General features: G+C 32.4%; 1 long non-coding RNA gene across 2 annotated transcripts in view; it reads right to left on the bottom strand.

Annotated features, from left to right (window-relative positions):
* Window positions 1–237: 237 nt before the first annotated feature.
* LOC119261167 (uncharacterized) overlaps window positions 238–24,543 on the bottom strand; it is a 163,199-nt gene continuing 138,893 nt past the window's right edge. For both annotated transcript variants that reach the window (XR_008549317.1, XR_008549318.1), the window contains one exon: window positions 238–438. This is a non-coding gene — a long non-coding RNA (uncharacterized LOC119261167). The remainder of the gene's footprint in view (window positions 439–24,543) is intronic.

Raw genomic sequence — 24,543 nt, 5'->3', positions numbered from 1 at the left:
ATTCATCTACTTCCTTCAATCCATTTCAACTTCCTCTATGTTCCATTCTACCCATATCTACAGTTTGGAGCTCACATAAAATTGAAGCATTGTTATATCAATTTGCTTGTCAGTGCAAAAATGCTTTTCGAACATTCTGCCTGGATACCTGACAATCCAATGCAGAAAATAGAAACCTTTCAGGAGTGACTTACTTTTTTTTTCCAGGGGAAACAGATACATGTAGAAGGACTTTGGTACTAATCATCTCTCTCAGTTCACAGAGTCATTCACCCATTTTCTTGTTTTTTTTCCCCCATTCTCAAACGATTCAGTTCAAGAAATACACTGTGCAATGAAGAGTGGTGTGTCTTGCAGAGAAGGCTCCACTCCGAGGAAAGGTATTATTTTCAGAGAGCAGTATAGATAAGGTGGTGGATATCTGTAGTAAAGGAGCCCCTAATGAGATACATATGAAATATGGTATTAATCCTCTTAAATGTCCTGTTGTGATGAAACACAGAATTGCAACATCTCCCTGGTAACTGGATATGTATAAGCTTAAGCCCTGATGACAAGGTGTAGGTTTGGGGGTCAGTTATGGACTCTCTGTGTATCATATTGAACCAAGCTATCTGTGACATAAAATGAAAACGGAATTATAGGTGTGCAGTGATGTTAATAACTACTTAAATCAAAGACAAAGCTATTTCCCTAAAGAGAGCATATCCTTGACTCTTTGCATATAATCCTGAAAGAAGCAGTATGCACTTTACTGCTAAGGACTCTCGTAATCTTGAGAGACTAGCTGATTGCTCTAATTTTCATCTTCCATCCATCACTTCAGGAACTTAATTGAAAATAACAAGAGATTAAAAAAAAATCAGAAAAATAAAACTAAATGGCAAATAATTTATGAAAATCAGATCAATCATATGCAAGAAACAAGTCAAGGATATTGAAGTGCTATAGTCGTAAAACAGATATAATTTATTGTGGTTAGAAAACATCTGGATTTAAATATATTATGGAAGAAAATTAGAAGCTAGTTTTTGTTTTTAATAAAAAGGTATATGTATGAATGTTATCATTATGTATTTTTCAACTTAACGGGAAAATGGAGACAAAATTAACGTAGTTTTGACAATCACTTTTCATCTAATTCAGAATTTCTAAAATTGCTCTATTTTTTTTTAATATAGTTGTTCAGGTCAACTACTGAGTATTGATTTCCCTGGAAAAATGGCACCGGGTATTGTCTGGTCCAGTGATATACGTGAAGCTATGAAAACTTTGTCATTATCTCCAACCTCTAAATCATTGCCTGTGTATGTAAGTGTGTATTGAGGGAAGATATATAGAGGAGAGGAAGTATTCAAAACAATAAAATAATAACTAAGACAGATGTAAGACAATAAAATATCCAAAGAAATCATAAATTAAGAAAATTAGACTGGAAACTAGAATAGATTTGGATTCCATCTTCACTATTCAACTCAACTTTTTTCAACTTGTTTTGTTTTCTGATACAATTAGCTATATCATTTCAGTTTTTAAACTGTCTGAATGTGTTATGCATTAAAAGCTCAAGATAAAAGACTATACCTTGTAAAGTGAAATTAAATTTAGAAAATATATTATAAAGGATCTAGTATTTGAAAATGAATTTGTTTCAAAGTTGTTTTAAGGTAAATATGAAATAGTCTAAATTCAAACTTTAAAAGAATAAAACTAATTTGAAAGTAACTTAAATTCCACAAGTGAAATACAAACTCTTTCAAGATATACAACAAAATTTATGACAGCAATTAAAAATTTGCAATGACAAAACAGAAAAATGTAATCTATAACAAGTAGAAATATGAGATAATAGGAACAAACCAAAGAATGACTTATGATGAGATTAACAGATAAGGGTATTGAAACAACTTATATAAACATGCGCCACACACTCAAGCAAGAATATGCAAGAAAATACTAAAATTGTGAGGAGTAAAATAGAAGTCACAATCGTGCCTTATTGGTAAAGATAATTGTATAATGATTATATAAAACTAAAGATATTGAAATTAGCAGATTAGACATTGTCAAAAAAATCATCAGGGTATTTGAAGAAATAGCAATAAAACCTAGGTAGGCAAAGTGAGTCCCTGAAAAGAAAGGATTAAAGAAAAAAATAACAGAATGTCAATGACTTTTGGGAAAGCAACAAATGCCACTGGAACTCCAAAGTAAGAGTAAGGGTAAGGAGCTACCAAAAAAAAAAAAAAAAAAAAAAAAATTACTATTTGAAGAGAGGGAGGTAAAATTTTTTCCCAAAAATGATGACAATAAAAAAAATACCTAATACATAAAATTAACCAACACAATGCAAAAAGAGGTGCAAGAAGAGAAGATGAGGAAGACAAAAAAGAGGAGACATTGGAGCACCCAAGATGCATCAGACACAGATTGAAGAAAAGCTTTGATAAGAATTTGCCTGCCTTCGCCAGCTGCTCCCCTCAGCAGTAGCAGGTATTTCAGGAGATCTGCCTGTTCTGCTCTCCACTCTGTATCTGGTGAATCCTCTCACCTCCTGTAACTCTGGTCTATTCCCCAGTTCTTGCATGCATAAATCATTAAATCATCTTTTTTTAAAAAAGGTGCATAATAAATTGGGGAAAAGAGTGCATTTGCCTCCAGAAAATGTATTTTAAAATTATAGCAAGCAGATGGAGATTTGTTCATGATGGCCCTAAAATGACTTCCGGTGTCAAATCTATTTCTCTCATGGTATTAGCCATAATTCATATATTTCCAGTTTAAATTCCCAGTGTTCTGCAACCCTCCCTATTTTCATCTCATTCCTATCTTCCTTGAAATTCTTTTGAAGGTTTCTGTTGAAATGCAGAAAAATACTTATTCATGCCTCTGTTGAATAAATTATTTAACTCAGTGAATTAAAGTAAAATGCAAGGTTGACTTGACCCTAAAATAATAAACATATAGCTATATGTTTGCTTTTTTGCTTGCTCTCTTTGAACATTAATGTATACAAAATGGGGAAAAACTCAGTTTAAATAAAATAGCAAGTTCAGTGTATATTTCTGGAGCTGTTATTTTATCTATTGCCACTCTAATAGCATAAGACAATTTGAAGGTCAAAAGTTTTCACACATGCAAAACAGCCCATTGAAAACATACCTGAAGTACTTATTCCTACAACTGGCCTTTGACTTCAGAAAAACTTGTTATGATAAAGCTTGTCTTGAGAAACAGCTCAGTTTCACTAAGAAAGGTCAAAAGGTATCTGATATCTGAACTCAAGCAACATTTCTAATATATATATTTGTTAAAAAGCATTATTCATTCTGAGAAAATATTTAACTTGTTGCTACTTTATAGCCATTAAATTGGAGAGTTTCATAATCTAATATGATTTCTGCAAATAGCTGAAACTATGTTAAAAAACAATTCCCCAAAAATATTTAAATTGAAGTGTTAGTAGAATGTGGATAGTCTTCAATAAGTAAAATTTTAGATGTTTTTAATACTGTTTCTCATCATTGCATTTTCTTGCCATGAGTTGTGTATGATTTGTGGTTACTTAAATCAGAGTTATATATGTGCGGAGGAGAATGAGGAGAAATTGTGAAAAAATTCAGATTTGGCAAAGATTGTGGATCTGTAGTGCTTACCCACCCAATGTTATATTACTACCGTTCCTATTGCCTTAATTTGTAAAATAGTTCAGATAAGGTCTAAAGGCATTTACCTAAGACTAGTGCAATAAATTATACATTGTTACTTTAAATTAGAAATATTTGTATAGAATTAACCATGATTTCTAATCCTATTTCATGTTTTACCTTTAATTGTATATAACTATTTAAAGTATTATATTATGAACTTACTAAAATTGCAGGATTTCAAAAAATGGGCACATTTGCAATTTACCATGAATAATAAGAGTACAGCTATAAAGCATGTGAAAATTTTGTGTCAGAGAAGAAGTAAACTGGTACACACTTGAGGGGAAAGACAATTATGATCCAGACGGACTAGAGAAAAATAAATTGGCTCATTTTAACTAACAGGTCATTACGCTAATGACCTTGACAGATTATTTTATAGTTACTATGGTACCTATGGACTTAAAGTCTAATGTACGACTCAAAAGATAGCAGATAGATACTCTATTAGATTGATTGCATTTAAACCGGAGCAATTGCTGTGTGATTCTGGACATGACTGGAACATGTTGTAAAATACTGGTCTGCACAAAGGCACTTAAAGGCATAATTACCCTTGAGGGAGCAGCACACGCAGTGATTCAGAATCAGCGATGTTATTGGAGAGAAAGTTTGAAGAAATTGGGCGTATTCATTTTAATAAAGGAACATTAACCTTTCATGACCTTATTGCAGTTACAGAATTCCGAAAGCAATAGATAAAATTGATCCTAATAAATTCTCCTGTCCACTCTAAAAGTCAATAAGAGGAGATGATGATCTTGCAATTGGGAAACTGGGGGCTAGAAATGAGATTGAGGTATAGGTATTTCATTCACAGCGTGGGATAAATTGTGAATAAGGCTGTCAGAAGTGAGGGGGTGTGTGGGGTTTGTGTGTGTGTGAGAGTGTGTGTAACAGGAAGCAGAATGCAGTAGCAATGGAGCTTTGGAAGAGCAGAATGCAAAAAACTTAAAGTGAACTGATCTATTTAATACCTTACTCAAACTTCATCAAATTCTGGATTGATAAAATTAATAAAGCAAAGAACTTCAATTGTTATAGAAACCTCTGTGTATGACCTAGAAAAAGTATCTTCCTCTCCAGTTCTGCCTGAAAACGGAGCCTGGGTTCATCTAAAATTATCACTTGTAACACTTCCCTCCTTTAAAATGGCATCCTATTTTCTGTATGATTAAATAGAAATTCCTTGTCTTGTGATTCAGACTTTCTAGATCTGACCCCAGGGCACATTTTCAGAATCACTTTCTTATCTTTCCCACTGATATCTGGAATTAAATTTGTATTTTGAAACAGTTTTCAGAAATACTGAAGAAAAAAGAGGCTTTCCAAAAAACCAACTTAGATATTACTACAGAGTAAACCACTGAGATGAAAATACAAGGGATAGTATTTCAAGTTTATTTCACAAGGGTCTTTTTTTGTCTCTCCCAGAGAACCAGAATGGGAACACAACCACGGAATATTTAGTATTTTACTGGACCTGATTTGGTAATAGGAAGTTTGGACATAAACCTGTATCAGTATTTAACAGCTATTTTAGTATCACAGAGCCAAATATAAATTGTAAGAAAGCAAACTCCGGATTTTACCCCACCCCCAAATTCTCTTACTTTAACTTAGCGGAATTTAATATAGGGGGAGTCACAGAATATGACAACCAGATTTTTTTTTTCATTTTGTGAACAATTATATATAGAAAATACATATATAGATTGACAATATTCTAATCATTTAACCTCAAATGTCAATTTTAAGAAAATTTGGCACTTTATAAAAAATTCAAATGGTTATCAATGACAGAGTTATTCATTGCTCATGGAAAAAAAACTATAATTGAATAATTAAGTAGATTTTATACTATGATTAAAAAAATGAAAAGCTGCTTCTAAATAATTGTCATTTTTAACCCAAAGTTTGCTAACATATTTTAATTAGAAGGAATATTCATTAAATGTGAATGTTTATTTTAAAATGGTTTCTATTCTTTCCACACATTTTGCTAGTCTACATGTTGAGTGTGTCTGGTGCAATCTTGACTGACTGAAGAATTTTGTAAATGTGTGGATTCTCTAGGACCACTTTCCTTTCATCAAAATAAATGTTGATTTTTGAAAACAAGCCATTAATGTTATTTTGAGAAAGATGGATATGACAATTTGAGCTTTTATTGATTTAAAGAACATTTATTTTGAAACTCATTTTTCTGACCGTTTTTTAGATGTGTTATTGTTCCACAAATAATCAATGTTGGTAAGTCTGTTTGGTAAATCTGTTTATATCTTTCTTCAATATTCCACAGATAGTACATAAAAAAGATTATATTGTCTTCCAAATTCCTTAGTACACTAAAAAATAGTGTTAATACAATTCAAAAATATCAAGATTATAGTAATTTTTGTATATTTATTTCCTTCTACATAAGACAGCATACCTTTTGTAGTTTATACTTTTATAGTTGATAGAATGTTTAAGACTTATTATATACAAAATAAAAATTATAAAAGGAAACGCATACAGACCTATTGTCACATACAGACATACAGAGATCTACTGTACACACATACAGATCTACCAAATACATGTAACACATTAATCAAATATATGTGCATATATACAAATAAACAAATGCACATGTACACACCCCAAATATCCCACACTAGTATTAATATTACAACACTTAAATATACGCATTTACATACTCACAATCACATAAAACAGAATTTTTTCTAAAACTATGATGACAAAACTGAATTTAAAAAACATAAATCATGATGCTATCCTCTAGCTCCTGAACAAAAACAGCATAACTACAATTTTGTTACCAATTTGTCTGTACCGTCTCCATGGATACTCTTTAAAGCAGTGACTGGAAAGTGATATGAACCTTAACAAAATTTGTAGAGGACAGGTAAGAAGTGCAGCAATTAGGTTTCCTTTTCCTCTGTGAGACAGTACCATTTGCAAATCTAAAAAACATTCCTCCAGTGGGGCATTTATTCTCAAGACTGCCCCATCTTTACTCTGGGCTGTTAAAATGTTGATAGGGAATGAAGACTATCATAATGAGGCATAGTAGAGGAGAGAGAAGGTAAAGATATACTCTGATATGGTCAAAAGCTATCAGGGCAGATGACTGATTTAAAGGGCATTGACTGTAACAATGGTGACATTCACTGGCAGACAGACGTGTAAAAAAGTTTAGTCAACAAATTTAAGCCCTATTCTTTGGGATCCACAGTAGATAAAGCAAATTTTTAAAATGTTTTGTAATTAGCAGAAGAAATAAACCCATCAACCAAATTATTTCTGGGTTTTATGTACTAAATGTGATATGGTTATTGTCTGATTAGGGTTTATATGAGAATTTATTATGCTGTTCTTCTAGACTTTTCTACCTGTGATAAAAGGCAGTTTCCGAAATGTTTCTAAAGTGTTATGTCCTCCTAGACTCATCTCTTAACCAGTCCAACTTCACTGAGTTTTTTTCCTTGTCCTTTTATTGAAATTACAATTTATTATATATTTCATTAGCTTGAAACAATTTCAATTCAGGTGCAGGAAAAAGTTGTACTAGCATGACGAGTATATTGTGAAAATGCAGAAGTGTTTGTTTTATTATCACGATAGTTATTTTCACTGACAATTTTTTCTTAAAATTTTAAATTTTTGCATTTGTATCCACAATGAAATTATAGGTTTCTCATAACAGTGACCCCCCGCCCCCCAAATTGCTAGTTCAGTGCTTGGAAGGAAGAACCTATAAACAATTTGTAAAAAATGAAGTAGATTACTGGTAATGACTTTACTTGATCCTTTTGAGTATGGAAGGTATTTCATATAAATTGAAGAATGCAAAAGGATATGAGAATTTTCTGAAGCTGTCAATCAGTTTTTTAAATGTATTTTCTTGATGATTTTATACATATAATTTTATACAATCATCACAATTTGAATGATATATGAAATTATGATTATTGTCACTGATGAAGAATACAAGGCTCAAATTCTTCCTGTTTAAAAAAAAGAATAAAGGTACAAAAACTTGCCTTCTAATTTTTTTAAGATTATTTTTAATTTGTTTAATCATACAAGAACTGGGGTGTAGGCCAGAGGTGAGGGGTGGAGGGAGAGGATTCACCAGAGACAGAGTGGGTAGCAGAACAGGCAGATCTAATGAAATGTACCACTGAGGGGAACAGTGGGTGAGACAAGAGAAGTCTGCTGCACCATGTGGGTTAGCTCCCTAGCTGGGTATCAAACTCATGCTTCAGTGGTTGGCAAAAGCTTGATAGTGCTGAGACTTCACCCCTTGCACCACCAGGGAGACCCTGCCTTCTAATTATTGATATGCTTCTCCCTGCATCATAGTGGTGTATTTTAAATCCTGAAGTAAATTTTAAAATGTTTAACAATACCTAGTATAAATTGGGCAATTAAAATGAACACTAGAGAATCTCTTCTCTGGAAGTGGTTAATCCTGCAGTAGGAAAATCATGGAAGCTTCACACAGGGACTAAAACCATGGGGCAGACATTGGGAGGTTCAAAGAAGTAGCTATTTATACATCTGGACTGATAGAGTCTATTATTTTACTGTTATAGTAATATCAACCTACAGGGGTAGCAAAACATTCTTGTGTAAATGATTAAGTAAGGCTTAGGAATCACCATGGGTATTTATCATTCTTTGAATAAAATTGTGAATTCTTGAAAAAAAGAACTACATTGTGTGCTTTTTAAATTTTATTTTATTGAAATAATATTAAGATTTGAGGTCTTTGTTATTAATTTGCAGCAAGTGCTTAAAAGGAATTTTTAAAAATAGCATTAAAGAATGACTTAGTAACATTTTATTTGGATTACCCCTATAAGTTTATTTTATATGATACTTATCAAGGAAAAAATCCAAAAATTACTGTATTGTATGTAGCTCATTATAAATTTATTTCATTTTAGTCTGTGGGACTGAGATATTACTGTTCAAGTATCAAGCAGATAATTTGTATGAGCAGCTTTTCTACCCCTCAGCAGTGTATTTCAATAGATCTGCCTGTTCTGCTCCCCACTCTGTCTCTGGTGAATCTCCTCACCACCATCCCTCACCTCTGGTCTACACCCCAGTTCTTGTATGCATAAATAAATAAAAAATACATCTTCATTTTTGTAATCACCTATTATTGGCATTTAAGAAAATGTCATTTCATAAGGAAAATCTGTATATCATTGAGTTCATGAAAACTCCTTTATATTTTTTCTTTATGCAATGACATTTTACCTATTTAAGTAGAAAAAATAAAGTCTTTTTTTAATTTATATGATATTATTTTATGGGAAAATCTTTATTATCTAGCAATGAAGCACCTTTAATAGTTGAGTGCACTGCATTGAGTGTCCCCACACCTAAAAGGCAGCTTTAATGTGCAAAGTTTAGGTATAAAACTAGATAGCTTTGGAGTCTCCCTGGTGGCACAAGGGGTTAAGGCACAACCTATGAAGCTATCTGCAGCCACAGCAGCATGAGTTCGATCCCCGGTCAGTGAACTACCTACACGGTGCAGCAGACCTCAGTCTGCCTGTTCTGTTCCCCACTCTGGGGAACCCTTTCACCCCCCCCCGAACCTCTGCCCTGTACCCCAGTTCTTATATGGATAAATAAATCAATCTTAAAAAGAAAAAAAAAACTAGTTAGCTTTTTGCTGTTGTATTTTGCTTCAATGACTATCTTTAATTTTTTAATTAATTTGTTTATTCATTTTTAATTGAGATATTTGGATATTCTCATCAGGTATTGCCACCATAGCGTACCCAACACCAAATAACCAATGGTCCATCTCCATGAACTAAATAATAATAAAGATCCTGGAAACATCCATGGAAATGCCATTCTGTTATTTGAATAAAGATAAGAAGCAGAGACATGGCCTTAACAATAGGCTGAAAGCAATGTTTGCAGAAGACCCCTCACTGCACAGGGATGCTGGATAGAGCAAGACCATTCTTATCCTTATGGTGCTGAGAGAAGAGAAAAAAAGAAATACTGGGGCTCATGAAACCAAAATATTTAGTTTTCTGCTCAGTGAAGAGTAATTATTATATCTTTTTCTTTATTGTTCTCAGCTAATATGAATTCATGATCCTTAGTAATGCCAGCTGTGATTTATGGACATCAACTGGAAAATAACTCACCATTTTTCTGACTCTTTTCCAATTGGAAGTCATGTTGATTTTTTATTTCGCATGAACTCAGTTGAAAACCAGCAAAAAAATGAATGATGCATTACTTACTGCCTTTTCATTTTGTGTATTATTAATTTGCCTTATCAATGTTTATTGGAATTTATTTTCTTTCAAAAATGTCTTCGCTCAAAAATCTATAAATTATTGCGTGAAGAAGCCAAGATTATTTTATTTTCATATCCCCAGTAGTGAAAATGGTGGTAAAAAATAATAAGCACTGAAACATGTTTTCAACTGAACCATTTTAATAAAATCTATAAAACTGTTACTATACACAAAACTCATCAGGAAAATCACTTACCAAAAATAAAAATCCAAAATAATACTAAGTTGAATGACAGCTTAAACAATTAGTATTTTTTGATAAATTGGCAGTATTTTGCAATTACATTTAGTTGTGGAATTCTGGAATTGATTATGAAATTATTTAGTATTTAGCCACTTGTTTTTATTTAGCTATGCAACAATTCTGACTTAAGGGCTGTGAAATAATAGTCATAAAATAAATGAATTATAAGAATATTGTACTATGAACAGAATTTTACAAAAGTGCTTTGCATTTATGATTAACTTGAATGCAGAGAAATATGGGGAGCTTTATAGAGAAAGAAAAGTCCTATCAGAGTGTGTATTGATAAAGGGCGGATACATTCATCAAGTATCTTGGCAGTCATCATACATCAGGACTAGTTTGCCCTCTAGTTGGAATCAATATGTTTTTGTTGTAAGGTACAATACAAAGTATTTAAGTGTTGCTTTCAAAACTCTAGAAACATATTAGCTTACAATAATAACTCTAGGTCTGCAATATAAGAACATACTTTCTTCCTTAGGAATAACATGTATCTACTGGATAATAGAAGATTGAACACAAAAAGTTATGGAGGAAATATCGGCGCAATGGCTTGATAGAGAACTTATAACTTTGATTTGATATGTGTGCATAGAAAATACACTGAAATAGAGTGGGAAATGATAGGAGAAGACACTTGTGGAACATTCACATTTATCAGTAAGATGCTGATAGCTCAAAGTTTAATGTCAAGCAGTTTTAGACAGCTCAATTCTCTTTTTCATAAAGGAAGGTGTCTGCAGCATGATTTGGAGGCAGGAGAGGAAGTTATACTTGGCATCTCTTTTGAACAAGTCTCCATGGGTCTGCACAACTACTATTTTAGTTCCAAGACTGCTTATTATTGACATGATATGTGAACTCATTTTCTTGAATGAATTAAGCTTATTTTTACGTGCCCTGAAGAATAGACTGCCATTTTAACATGTAAGAGAAGAAAAATATCTTTCTTTAAAATTTACACTGGAATGATATCTTTCTTTCTTTCCTTTTTTTTTTTTTTTTTTTGGTGCAATGCTATTTAGCTGTGGAACAAAGTCAATTATAGGTAGGAAATAAAAGTTTTGGGGGATATTTGATTCTGTTTTCCTTAATCATCTCCCTTCAAAGAAGTCTATAAAATCCATAATTTTAATCATGACATAAGACTATGTATTTAATTAGCTATTATGTTACAGAAGTAAAATTAGCATCAAAACAAATATATTTCTTTAAATTTTACCAAATTTGTTAACTATATTTTCCTAACTCCACTGACTTCACTGTGAAGGAAATAGTAGTGAAAATAACATTTCCAACACTACTGAGGGAATATAGAGACATACTAAAATGAAATCTGAAATTAGTGTGTTACAATGATTAAAGGACACTCTATTAAGATTACAAAATAAAGTTGTATAACTGGGCACCTTTACAAAATATAGTCAAACAATAGAACTAGGTCTATATGTGTGAAATTATTTTTAAAGTTCTTACACTAAGTTAATTCTCTTTTCAATAATTTATTCTAAGGAACCGTTGTGATCATTATATTTTTTTCTTTAACTTATTAAACAATAAACAACTAGATATGCACAAATTTGGGAATTAAATAGATAATCTCATTTCACAAGTTTCCTGTGTATAGCAATTTTTTCCCAAGAGTGCTTGCAAATAAAAAGCAACTATATATCTTTCTCATTGTGATTTATTTTATGTCCATTTGACATAAAAGGAAACAACTGTCTATTCCAGCATGTTGTTCAAGAGAATCATAACCACTTCCCTACAGATTTTTTATACATTTTTGGAGTCACATTTCGAAATAACTTCACCTATTTAAATAAGTTCAATTTGGTGAGTTTTATATATGTATATACCTATGTACCCAGTCTGCAAGTTTCCCTCTTAAACAAGTTATAATTCTTTATTATTTCTTGTCTGTGAAACATTATACCCACACTACACTTCATGACATTACCTTTTATTTTTTAACTGCATTGTGTTGTCACTTTATGGAAAATTGCTTTGATAGAAGGTGTTGAATGCAAAGATTTAAAGTAAGATATAATTTTAAGGGTGCAATTAGTGACATGTGTCCACTTTTTTTTATTATAATGAGCTTGTGATGTAGCTTATTGTCTTGATGAGCTTCTAAGGATGTTCTAGCTTCCCTTAATTCCAAGAATGACAATGCATCCTGGTTCTGCACTCTGCTTCTATAGTCTGCTTTTCTCTAACAGTATTTTGACCTTTGAGTCAAGCATGTTCAGGTAACAAGATAATGGAACTACAAGGTCAAGGAGCCTTCTTGACTTTGGTTAGTACTCTGCCTTTGGTACATCATTATGTCTGCTCAGACAGCTGAGTGTTTTATAACATTTTAAATAACACTGTATTGCTGACTCACAGGTGATTCATTGCTCATCGTGAGTGTCACATAACAGATAAGTGAATCACAGAAGAGAGCTCTAAAGAGCTCTGCCAGGAAAACAGCGTACCAAGGAATAGCATGTGGAATGTGCTTTCCCATTACTGTATGGAGCTGTGGCTAACCTATAGATATATACTATTCATCCCATTTTTTAAAGTGCTCTCAACAATGAGGGTTTCTGCATGTCCATCAACCTACTGGAATATGTCCAGTTGGCAAGGTGCAAGAGACAGAGGAGTTTTCAGAGAGACAAACCAAATTAAAGCCACCCTGAGGGGCCCCCTGGTGGCACAAGGAGTTAAGCACAGCACTATGAAGTTATCTGCAGCCTCTGGGGATCAAACTCATGCTGCCGTTGGCCAGGGAGGTGACCCAAAGGTGCAGTAGACCTCTCCTGTTCCTTGGCATATATAAGGCATATATTGCATACCTACATGTGTCAACATGCAATTATTGTTCACAACACTAGCTAGATCCAGTGACTATTTTCTGATATATCTTTTGGTACTCCAAAGTACTGACAACTTCACTGGCCCTTAAATAACATCTTTGAACTTCAGCATTGAAAAAAAGCCATTCATACTCCCACTCACATATATTTGGAGAATATTTGAGTTAATTTTAATCCTCTCTAAGAAACAAAATATTTTTGGAAGCATAGCATTAATTATATATTAGAAGGATGAAGTAAAATGACAACATACGCTATTAAAGACCCCATGTGGTAAGTTTGCATTCAGTCATATCTAAGACAATTCCAACACACATTATATTCAAGTAATTAGTGATTTCTGGGCCATTAAAAAATACTGAGTTCTAAAGTCAAAATTGCACTCAGGGAAAATTCTTACTGAAACCTGACATGGAGTTGACAATGCAGTATTTTCATTCTTTATCATCAGGGAGATCCCAAATATCAAAATCACTTCAGAAAAAAAGTAAACCTAGGAAATGAGAGGAAATAAGGAATAGAATAGCAATCCAGGAAGCTTTTCTATTGGGTGAAGGTGGAGTACTAACTTAAGAACAGGAATTCACAAAGATAACAGAGAGAGGCAAGAGTTTTTAAAGAATTTGAAAAAATGTGCAGCAATATTAAATTTCTGTTAAATTGTAGAATTTCAGAAAAGGAAGAGATTAAGTGAAGAATAACTCATTTAAGTAGAATTCAGAAGGCTAATTGTGCAGAACAGAGTTACCACCATATCAGGATATGGTCAATATCACCCACCTGAGAGAAAATCACACTCATCACTATAAGGTATGAAACTTTAGGCTTACAACTAAGAACATGCACCTTTAAAGAGGAAATTACCTGAAGTTTTCCAATAAAGATGGGACTATAACTGATAAAGACACATGTGAACCTACTCTGGGGTGGAATAGTCTGGTAATGGGATGGGGAAATTTTTTCTAGTTTAAAATAGAATTAGGAAATATAGACCATAGAGTGCCAATCTCAATTGTTAAATGTCTCTAAACTTTTATCACTTTTGTCACTTCTTTCTGTTATTGTTGCTAGCTTATGTCTATACTGAGAAACAGAAAAAAAAAGCTTAAGATAAAAAATTAAGAATTGTGTGTAATAGTTTCCAATGCAGTTAAAGAAAGTATGGCTTGATGGAAGTGGATAGCACTACACTATGTTCTTGGGATGGATTGAGAAAAGAAATACATGGAATGCTATAGAGGGAATGGTGATGTCAGCTACTCAGAAGACAGGGATCATGGCACATCAAGAAAAAGGAAGCAGAAATTTACTGCTTACTAAAAAGAAAGGGCTACAGTAGTAAATCCAGTGAATGATGAAGCTTTGGTACGATAATAAAGTGACCTCATGACAACTGATTTTTTAAAATCCTAGTGGATTGTACTGTTAGGAGACCAAAAGACTAAGTAATTTATGATCATATTACCAAGAGTCAGGAAAATGTTAAACTTTTCTTGGCTAGTGCACACCGGCTTGCTTGCCTCAAAGGCTCTTACTGCAGTGTGAAAAATGTTAAGTTTGTAGGTGAGCAGGTTTTGCACCTCAGGAGGCTGTGGAAGAATTTTTTAAAAATCTGCTAAGTGTTATACAGGAAAAAGATTACATGGAAGAGCAGATTTCAAGGTTGATGACACCAGATTACTTGACAAGAATATTGGCAATAAACCCACATATGCAAATGGCAATTTAGTTACAAAGGTGTAACCAGAGCTTGCAGGTATATTCCCCGTATTTCCCTTGGGAGCAGTAGTTCAGTATACGCTAATTCAATGTTCATGGTTGCTTTGCAGAACATAACTACTGCAAAAAAGTGAGAATCTGCTGATATATATGTATGAAAAGTATATTCTAATATATATGCATATATATACACAAATACATATGTAAACATATCTACACAAATTTATGTACATATGAGCCATATATACTTTTTCATGTCAAGGAACACTGAGATGATTTAAAAAAAAATCCTGACCTTACATTATATATATAATATATATAATTATATATAAACTCTTTAAAGTCATGTTATGGATATGAAAGATAATTTGAAGCCAGCCTGTGAAAACTTCTCATAAAAAATAAATTTCCTACATGAGAATTAGTTATTTTGTGAAAGCATATTGCTTATTCTGAAATGAATGAGTATAGAGTCAATATATATCTAAGTACAAATTGGTTTTAAATATTTTGGCAAATATAAATATAAAAACATATTAGATTATGTCATTATGATGAAAAATTCGCATGATACAGAAAAGGGGAGATATTAATGAAAATCTTCCCCAGATCCAAAACCTCTGAGGCTGAAAACCAGACTCAAGTTCTTACAGAGATTTCCCATTTTAGGTTTGTAGTTGGATAGACTCATCACAAAAAGTTTTTCTTGTACTCTTGGCAGGATTACTTCTAAGGAAATCCAAAACAGGAAATAAAAAGACATACAAAGAAGAGAAGTAATGAATATTGTTAACCAAACTTTAAGACTATCATGTTTGATGTAGGTCAACCTTGAATTTTAGATGAATACTTGAATCACGATTCATCTAAATTAGGTCATCCATCCCTAGTGACATATATGTTTCAAAAATTAGCATTCACTTTCAAGTCATTGAAAGTTTTTCTATGAAAATTTTGGAAGAGTTCAAATAATGAAATATTTCACTTCTATTTTAGATAAGAATTAAAGGACTATATTCAAAATTTTAAAAATAATTTATCTGAATATATTCCCCAGTGTAATATGTTAACTACAAAATTAATGGTAAGCATTGTGCTATTTAATATATTGTATTATTTTATTATATTACATTACCTATATTATTGTATTATTAGTTGTTAAGATCTTGTCTTAAACAGGCTAAACTAGAAAGTAAAGTTCTTATTTAACTATTCTTTAAATACTGTCCAGCTCTATGGAGGCACTTAAACATAGTAACAGTTTCTATGTTGAGAGGGTTGCCCATCATGGTTTTTCATTCATCCTTCATTAACTCTGGTACTAGAGAGGAAAGATGAGTTTTCTGGTCGGTGACTATTGGGAGACAAATGCGAGACTTGCACCTCTTCCTACCTAACTGCTGAGCCCAATCTGCTTGCATAGAAGGCAGTTTGTTCAGCCCTACATGCACTGTGGGGCATAATGGGAAGACACTCTCCCTTTGAAGAAGACAATAGTTGGCGACTTCTGTCTTTGATACGGTTTGCAAATCTCTCTAAGAGTTGAAGATGAAGATGACTATGTCACCATATAAAAATAATCATATTTTCAAAGGTAATACCTTGATCTTCATTATCCTATCACCTATGCCTTGATGCTGAAGTGATACAGAAATCAATAGAGAAAGAAGAAACATTGTTTAATGACCTTAAGAAAAGGAATAGAAAATAATTTGAAGGGACAAAAAATACGATAGTAAGAACGGCCATAGCCTTAAAATCAAAGAACCATGAATCCAAATCTCAGCTCTTCTAACCACCTGGACTTACATAGCAGACACATTACTGATCCTCTATTAACTCACTTTTTCCCAGAAAAAATGGAAATATTCTGGCTAACTTCTAAGACTGAGATGAAAATTGAAGATAATGGAGATAAATTTCACAAGACAAAGAAGGTTTAAATGAATGTTCATTATCAAATATTCTTTATCAATGTTAATATTAATTTCATATTTAAACATTAAAATGAAAAGTTATGATGTGATTAAAGATTTTTCAAGTCTACATTATTGTAATATAATTGTTATTTCTCCACTGTTACAATCATAACTAATTCTTATTAATGACTTAAAAAATCACTAATACATTAAGAAACAAAAATAAATTCCATATCATTTTATAGAATCATTACAAAATCCAATGCATTTTAAGCAGATTAGAAAGTTAGGTATTTAATCATTAAAGAATATATTGATATTATGAAACTTTCTTGATGCAAGTCTTACATCAAAATTTTCTTACTCTAGTCTATTTTTGTATTTCCCTATATCTCCACTTACATCATATGAAATCATGTGTTCAGTTATTTTTCATGTTATTTTTGGGTTATTTTTCATACTGTTGGCTTTACTTCTAGAGAAAAGAATATGGGACTTTCCCACTATAAGTGAAATCTATTACTTTGTAGGAGATATTTGGGAATTGAGTGGAAAAGAGTGCATTGCATTCCATTAGAATGTGTGATATAGTGGAGAATGTTAAACATTAATGGAAACCCTGGCGATGCAGCTTGTCTATCGGTACCTCATTTTTCTTTATCTGTAAAATAACACTTTGGATCAAATCATAAACTGATACAATACTGGTTTTGATTTAACACTAAGTTGATGCTGTCCATCTAGCATATGAATGGCACGTTGAAGAGCAAGTTTTGAAGGATTCTCTGGGAAGCATGTATCTTTCATCTAGTTGAACATTTCAGAATGGTTTCACTGTTTTGACAAGGTGCCAAAGTATTTCTAAATCCTTCAATATATCTATATTAAATTGTAAGTCACAAAGGTGACCTCAAATATATTATATTTTATGTTGTGCAAAGCTCTTTCCTTCAGCACACCAGCACAAAAACAGATCTTAAATGATTGTATCTTCTACTTATCAGGTGTTTAAAAAAAAAAAAAACAGGAAAAAAAAAAACACTTGTACTGGAATTTAAACTCCCTTTTATTCTGGACCATAGACACTCATTTTCTGACACTTCCCTGCATGAACCATCCACTACAGAAATATAATTTTCAAATTATCATGAACCAAATATATTTAGCATTTATTCTCTTCATTACTACTTGTATGTTTCTTGAGAGCCATCTTACTTATATTGGGGGAGTGTGGTGTTTTTCAATTAGGTACATCCTGGAATAAGTAATGGTAAGGGATTTTGCACTCATTGATGTTTTCCAGGGTCACAGGACTTTGACAAATTTTCAACACTTTTAAAATAATTGAAATTCATGTGTGTTTAAAACCATGTCAGTCTTCCAAATATTAAAGGAATTGTGATATAAGCCAAATCCTCTTTTGTCTACTATTTCTTGATATTTAAAGAAAAATGGTTGAATGGAGAAGCAATATGAAATAGAATATCCAAGAAATTATATAAACTAATCTTTTGGCAGCACAGATTCAGTTTTTGAATACGTTTAGGGGTAAGTTCTATTCCCATGTTTGAATGTCCACATATCTTGTAGGACATATCCCTTTTAATTTGTATTGTGTTGTTTGCACACATATATCTTTTCTTGCAAAATTTGAACCTTTCAAATAAATACAATTTGTGAAGTTTATTTTCATATCTCTGTATAGTGTATAAACAGGAATGCATAACTGAATGCATGAAAAACATTTTCAAAATCTCTAATAATCAAAGGGCGTTGACTACTTCCAGTTGTTCTTGGTTCTTAGACTTTATGATTCCCCAAGATATCTGTTAGATAGAACTTCTACCTCACTAATCTGCCAACTTTAGTAAGAAGGACATGTTCAGTGCTTTAGAGTTCCTTGCATAAATTCTGTTGTAGCCTAGCATTGTCAGAGTTTGCTACTGCTAGCATTTTTATGTCCTTAATCTCTAAACTCAGTTTTGAATGATTAGGGGACAGAGATCTCACATCTTTTCTCTTCCATAAACCTCTACAGATCTATCTTCCTAAAATATAAAACATACATTCTGTTCACCTTTTTTCACATCCACTGACTCATCATACTTTTCATCAAGAATATCCTGAAAATAAGTCAAGGAAGGAATAAGACAACTGAGATTACTAATCACAGGGCATATGAACATTTAAAAAATGTTGGGAAAAGAAAGATTTAGAAATTTTGTAAGAGATGAGATTTCAATTTCCATAGGATCTTTGGGAATGAATTATGCAGTAGAATAGCCAGAAGATGTGGTACATATACACAATGGAATGTTACTCAGCAATCAAAAAAGATAAACACATGCAGAGTTTGCAGCAATATGGATGGAGCGAGAGGGGATCATGCTCAGTGAAATAAGTCAGAAAGAAAAAGAAAAATACTGGATGGTCTCACTCATAGCAGGAATTTGGAAAACCTAAATAAGGGACCAGGAAAAAGACTAATCAATACAAAGTAAAAATCAAAATCAACAACCAACTATAAACCAGAGACACACTATGGGGGTGGTGGGAGGGAGGGGCAGGGAAAGGAAGGACTAGAGTCAAAATAAGGGAGGAGGTGCATACATTGTGCAAAGATGAAAAAAGATGTAAGAATTATATAAAATAAAATATTTAAATTAAAAAATAGCCAGTAACAAATGCCAAGAGAGATATAAAAGGCATTGAAAAGTTGATGTAAATTAAGATAGTAAATATAGAGGAAATTCAAGACAAATGTGAAACTCAAGCATGAGATTGGAAAATGGAATGATCAGGATCTACCATCTTTGTATGAAGATTCAGAGTTCCTTAAACTGAGGAATATGGTTGAAAAATGATTATAAATAGATATGAATAGTTTGAGTAAGGCTAGACTACAAATATAATTAAAAATGCACATAGAATTTTCTATTTATTGAAGTCAGAGAAGCCTTAGGACTTAAAAACTTCTCTTCAGACTAGCTAGAGTTAAAAAAAAAAAAAAACCAAAAAAACCCTCAATTAGAAATAGCACCAATACTTGAGTCATAGATTTTCAATAAAATATTGTTGGGAAATAACAAATGAAGAGTTCAGAACGCAATTTCTTAATTTATCACAAGAAATGGAAGACAGGGACGAATTCTTGATTTAAAAAATCATAGTGGTATGCCTTTATTTCTTCCCAGATGAGCACACTATATTTCTCATAAAATGTAACTTAGTTATAAATGATTTGAAGTTTTAGTACACAATAGTAATAGAACAAATGAAAGGGAATTGCATTAGGTGCCATAGAAAAAGTATTAATTCTTTGCTATTTCTAACATATAAAATGAGAAAATGAGCAACAGAAATATTTTTAATTTCTTTGGCCATGTTTACCCCACTCTGAAAGAATATGAAAATAAATGATTACATTATGCCTTATAATATTTACCTGTGGGGAGAAAACTAATTATCCAGGAACATAAAGCAAGATATTTAATAAATTTAATGTTTAACCATCTTTTACAATTTTCAAGTATCAAAAATTATTTTATATTCCAACCAAGCCAACTAAAGCTAGACATATAAAATTATGGGATCTATTACTTTGTCAAAATAATTTTATTGCTTTTAAGTAAATTCTAAACTACTGTAAGACTGACAAATTGTTTTAGTTTCTAATCCACCCATTGCACTTTTCCTACGAATTGAACATATCATATTTTAGAGAAAACATGATCATATTTTGAGTGATGCCAGGAAAGGTATATAAAGAATAGATAAGGAGAGTAATATATGTGTGTGATAATATAGAACATTTCATCACCATGAAGTTTCAGAGAAACTGTTTAAATTCACCAATATGCTAAATCTAGAATGCATAAAACTGTAATACCATAATCTCTATTCCCTACTCAATTGCTGCCTTAACATGGAATTTTAGAAACAACTATCTTAAATCACACATCAAAGAATATTTAAAGGAAAAAATGAGTTCAAAATTAGTATTTCGCAGACCATTTCCAAGTTTAAATGCAAGCTGGTTAGAACACAAATCGAGGCTCTAGAAATCACAATGAATTATTTTCAGTCTCCAGACTACAAGCTGAATCATCAGAATGTTTTTTGGTTTTGATCAATAAAGTTGATTTGCATTTTTAATCTGATGTTTTCATTCCTAGCAGAAATCCCATTGAAATGCCCCACCCCAAATTCCTGGACTGTTTATGTATGCATTAATTCTTTGTCAACCAGTAAATAGAACTTCATCAAAATCCTACAATAGTCTTAAAAAATCGGTCACTTTCATGATTTTTCTCATTTTCAGGTAAAATGTTGATTGTCTTATTTATAAGGAGAAAGGGTTGAGGGAGTTAAAGTGATTTTATGTGTTAAGACTTGGCTCCAACTTAAGCCAGGGGATTCTGTGGGTGGATACATTTGGGAGTACAGATAATTAGAAATTGGGAGTAAAGATTTTTTTCCTCTAGAAGTTCATAACAGACAAAAACCTGAAATGGCAGCAGTTATTTATCATTGACAGAGTACACCGGAGAATTTGCACAATGTCTGCAACTAGTATCTATACCAAACTGCTTTATTTTCAACTTCCCAGAGCTAAATGCTTACAAACATTTTATAAATAAAAAGAAAAGGCCTATTTTCACATGATTTATCTACTCAGCATTTTTTTTTTTTTTACATAAGACCATTCAATTTGACATATGTCAGGGGCAATTAGCAGGCTTCTGCTAAAAGAATACCTGCCCTACTTAGCAGGCATTACTTGTTTCTCATTAACCAAATTATGTTCAGGTCATATATCATATCTCTGACAATAATGCCACTTTCATGCTTAATTGGTTAAATAAATGTGTAATTATGGAACTATGCTGCGATACCACTGTAAATTTTGTAACCACAGCATTTGTCTGATGTAGATTGGGATGTTATTTGATCTACTGTAAGATTCAATAACACTAAAACTTAATGTAGCATTTGTTCAATATCAATGAAGATCCCTCCAGATGTTAATAACATTTTAGATAAAATGCTAGAAAACTCAGTCACCATTCTGAATATTCTATTAAATGAAAGCATAGTAAGTATTTATATGGGAAATATTATCTCTGGCATTAAGAACAGAAAAATAAATGGATAACTTGTTTCTGAGTAGGGAGATCGAAAACTTGACATACGGTAATTAGTAGAATTTATATCTTGCTGTGGGATATTTACAGTAATGACTACATTCTCAGAATGTTTTTGGATCACTGCAAATATTGGCTCATTGAAAATCAAGAAAATCATGTTAGAGGAAGAGGAAGGTTATTAATAGTTGTCTTAAAATTCTCACTTCTTTCCCTCCTAATTAGCAGTTTTCTAATGAGTGTTAACAAAATGAGACTTCAAAATAAATTACCAAAAAAGTTCTTAAATTCTCCTTTGAAGTAAAATAAATGACATATGGCAAAATGTTGACATGGTAAACATTTAAGTATATTAGTTTTTAATAAAGAACTTTTACAATATTTGTTATCAGTGATAAATTCCACATTTATCATTAAAGATTTGAAGACAGTTATCAAATTAAATAATATTAAAAATAAAATTAATGTAACTGGAACTAATCCCCAGTTTATTTCTTATTCATCTGAAAGAAGCTTGGCGATAAGTTTAGTCCAGGACTTATCTAGAGGTTTCGTATTTATCTGGGACAGACTCCTTTATTTTCTCTCCATGGTTCTAGATCAAGGGTAGAAAAACTTGGGCCTCCGTGGTGGCCTAGGAGTTAAGTCTCAGTACTGTCACCTCCATGGCCTGAGTTTGATCCCCAGCCAGGATCGAATATTAATATAGAATTAATTATATTAATATTAATATAGTTGGAGCAGCAGGCCTTTCCTGTCTTGCCTGCTTTTCTCCTCAGCAGTGTATTTCAGTAGATCTGCCTATTTTGCTCCCCATTTTTCCTCTGGTGAATCCTCTCACCCCCCACCTCCGCCAACATCTGTCCTATATCCCTGTTCCATGCAAAAGCAAATAAAAAATTAACAAAATAATAATAGCAATAATTTCTATTATCTCTGTACAAACTCTTTTATTTTTTTTCTCTTTATGATTTATTTATTTTTGCATAGAAGAACTGGGATATAGGCCAGAGGTGCAGAGGGTAAGAGGATTCACCAGAGACAGAGTGGGAAGCAGAACAAGTGGATTTTACTGAAATATGTACAAACTCTTTTAGAAGGAGTTTCATCAAAGCCTCTGACATTGCATAAAATCCCAGTCAGATGATCTACATTTATCTGACTTTTCCTGAATTGAGCCTTATACCACATTTCCTTGTACCATTTTTTAAGTGTAAAATATATCTTAAACTTTGCATGTTTATAGAGTTTTTAATATACTCACCTGTAAAACTTTCTTTCTCTTGCTATCTTCATTTCAGGAACATCATTTCACTGAACCCCAAATAATACCATTTGACTAAATTCCAAATGCCAGAGGTATGCTTGATTCATCTCCTTCCCTTACCTCTCACATCGACTCTACCAGTATTAATTCCTATGAAACGTATAAAATATTCAGGGTTTCTATTTCTTTCTATGTATTACCACAACTATTGAGCAAACTACTCTTATCTCATTTGTATCCTAAAATAAATTCCTTGTTTTCACTTATTCAGTTTTACAATCTATTCTTCACAGTGTGTCCTTTAAAAAATGAAATTATATGTTACTTGTTTGATTAGGAGCCACTAATAGTTTATCCAGTTGCAGCTAGTATAAATCAATGTTCTTTTTCATGTCAGAGATTGACCTGCATGTCAGTTTCTTGTGACCTTTTCATTTTATCTTTACTTGCCACATTCAAGTGACAAAAGCCTTTCTATTTTCTGAACATGTCAAACCATTCCTATTTCAAAGCCTTTGCAGCTGACATATTTGTCTGAAATATTCTCCAGATCTTATATATGTATCCGTAAGACTGTCTCAGATTTAGTTCAGATGTTAGAGCTTCTGAGAGACCTGTCCTGAACAAATATTCTTGTTAAAATGCAGATTCGGGTTTAGTGTTTAGTTCCTGAATTTCTATGCACTCCCAGTTGAAGCATACTTATGATAGGGGTATCTATCTCCTATTTTCTTCCTGGTATTTTTTTTTCTAACAAGGCTGCCAGAGTTGATAAATTATAAAATTCAGTTTAGTTCTAGAATAGAGGTCATAAAGGTAGAGTCCTAATCCCATGGCATTGGAGTGGTCTGCCTCTGTCTTAAGTCTTCCCCTGCCCTTTATCAGCAAGGGAGCCAATTTCAAATTATACCTGGGAAGCTTCTTAGGTTGAGGCCCAACACCGCTAAGCACAGCGCCTTCCTTTCAAAGCATAATTTAACCAGGATAATTGACTTACTGGCAATGAGTTTTGATCCAAAAATTGAGTGAGCTTTTCTATAATTGGCTTTAATATAGTTGTAAAACAGGAAGCTAAAAGCTTTCTTTCAAGAAGACTTGCAAAAGTACTAATGCAGTAAATAGCACATTTGATGCTTCTATTAAAGCTCTTGGCTTAAATGGAAATTGACTATATAACTATGCTTTCACAGTCTGAGCTTTTAAACATTTGGGTAGTAACATGGATAATAAGATTCTGCAAAAAAACTAAGATTCTGCATATTGAGGTTTTATGGAAATAGAACATTTTCAGTTCAAACACAAGAATTTCTATAAATGGGAATTTAATTA

Source organism: Talpa occidentalis, unplaced genomic scaffold, assembly GCF_014898055.3.
Source record: "Talpa occidentalis isolate TD23 unplaced genomic scaffold, MPIMG_talOcc4v2.1 talOcc4.6, whole genome shotgun sequence".
NCBI lineage: Eukaryota > Metazoa > Chordata > Mammalia > Eulipotyphla > Talpidae > Talpa > Talpa occidentalis.
This window is presented reverse-complemented; position numbering and strand designations above follow the sequence as displayed.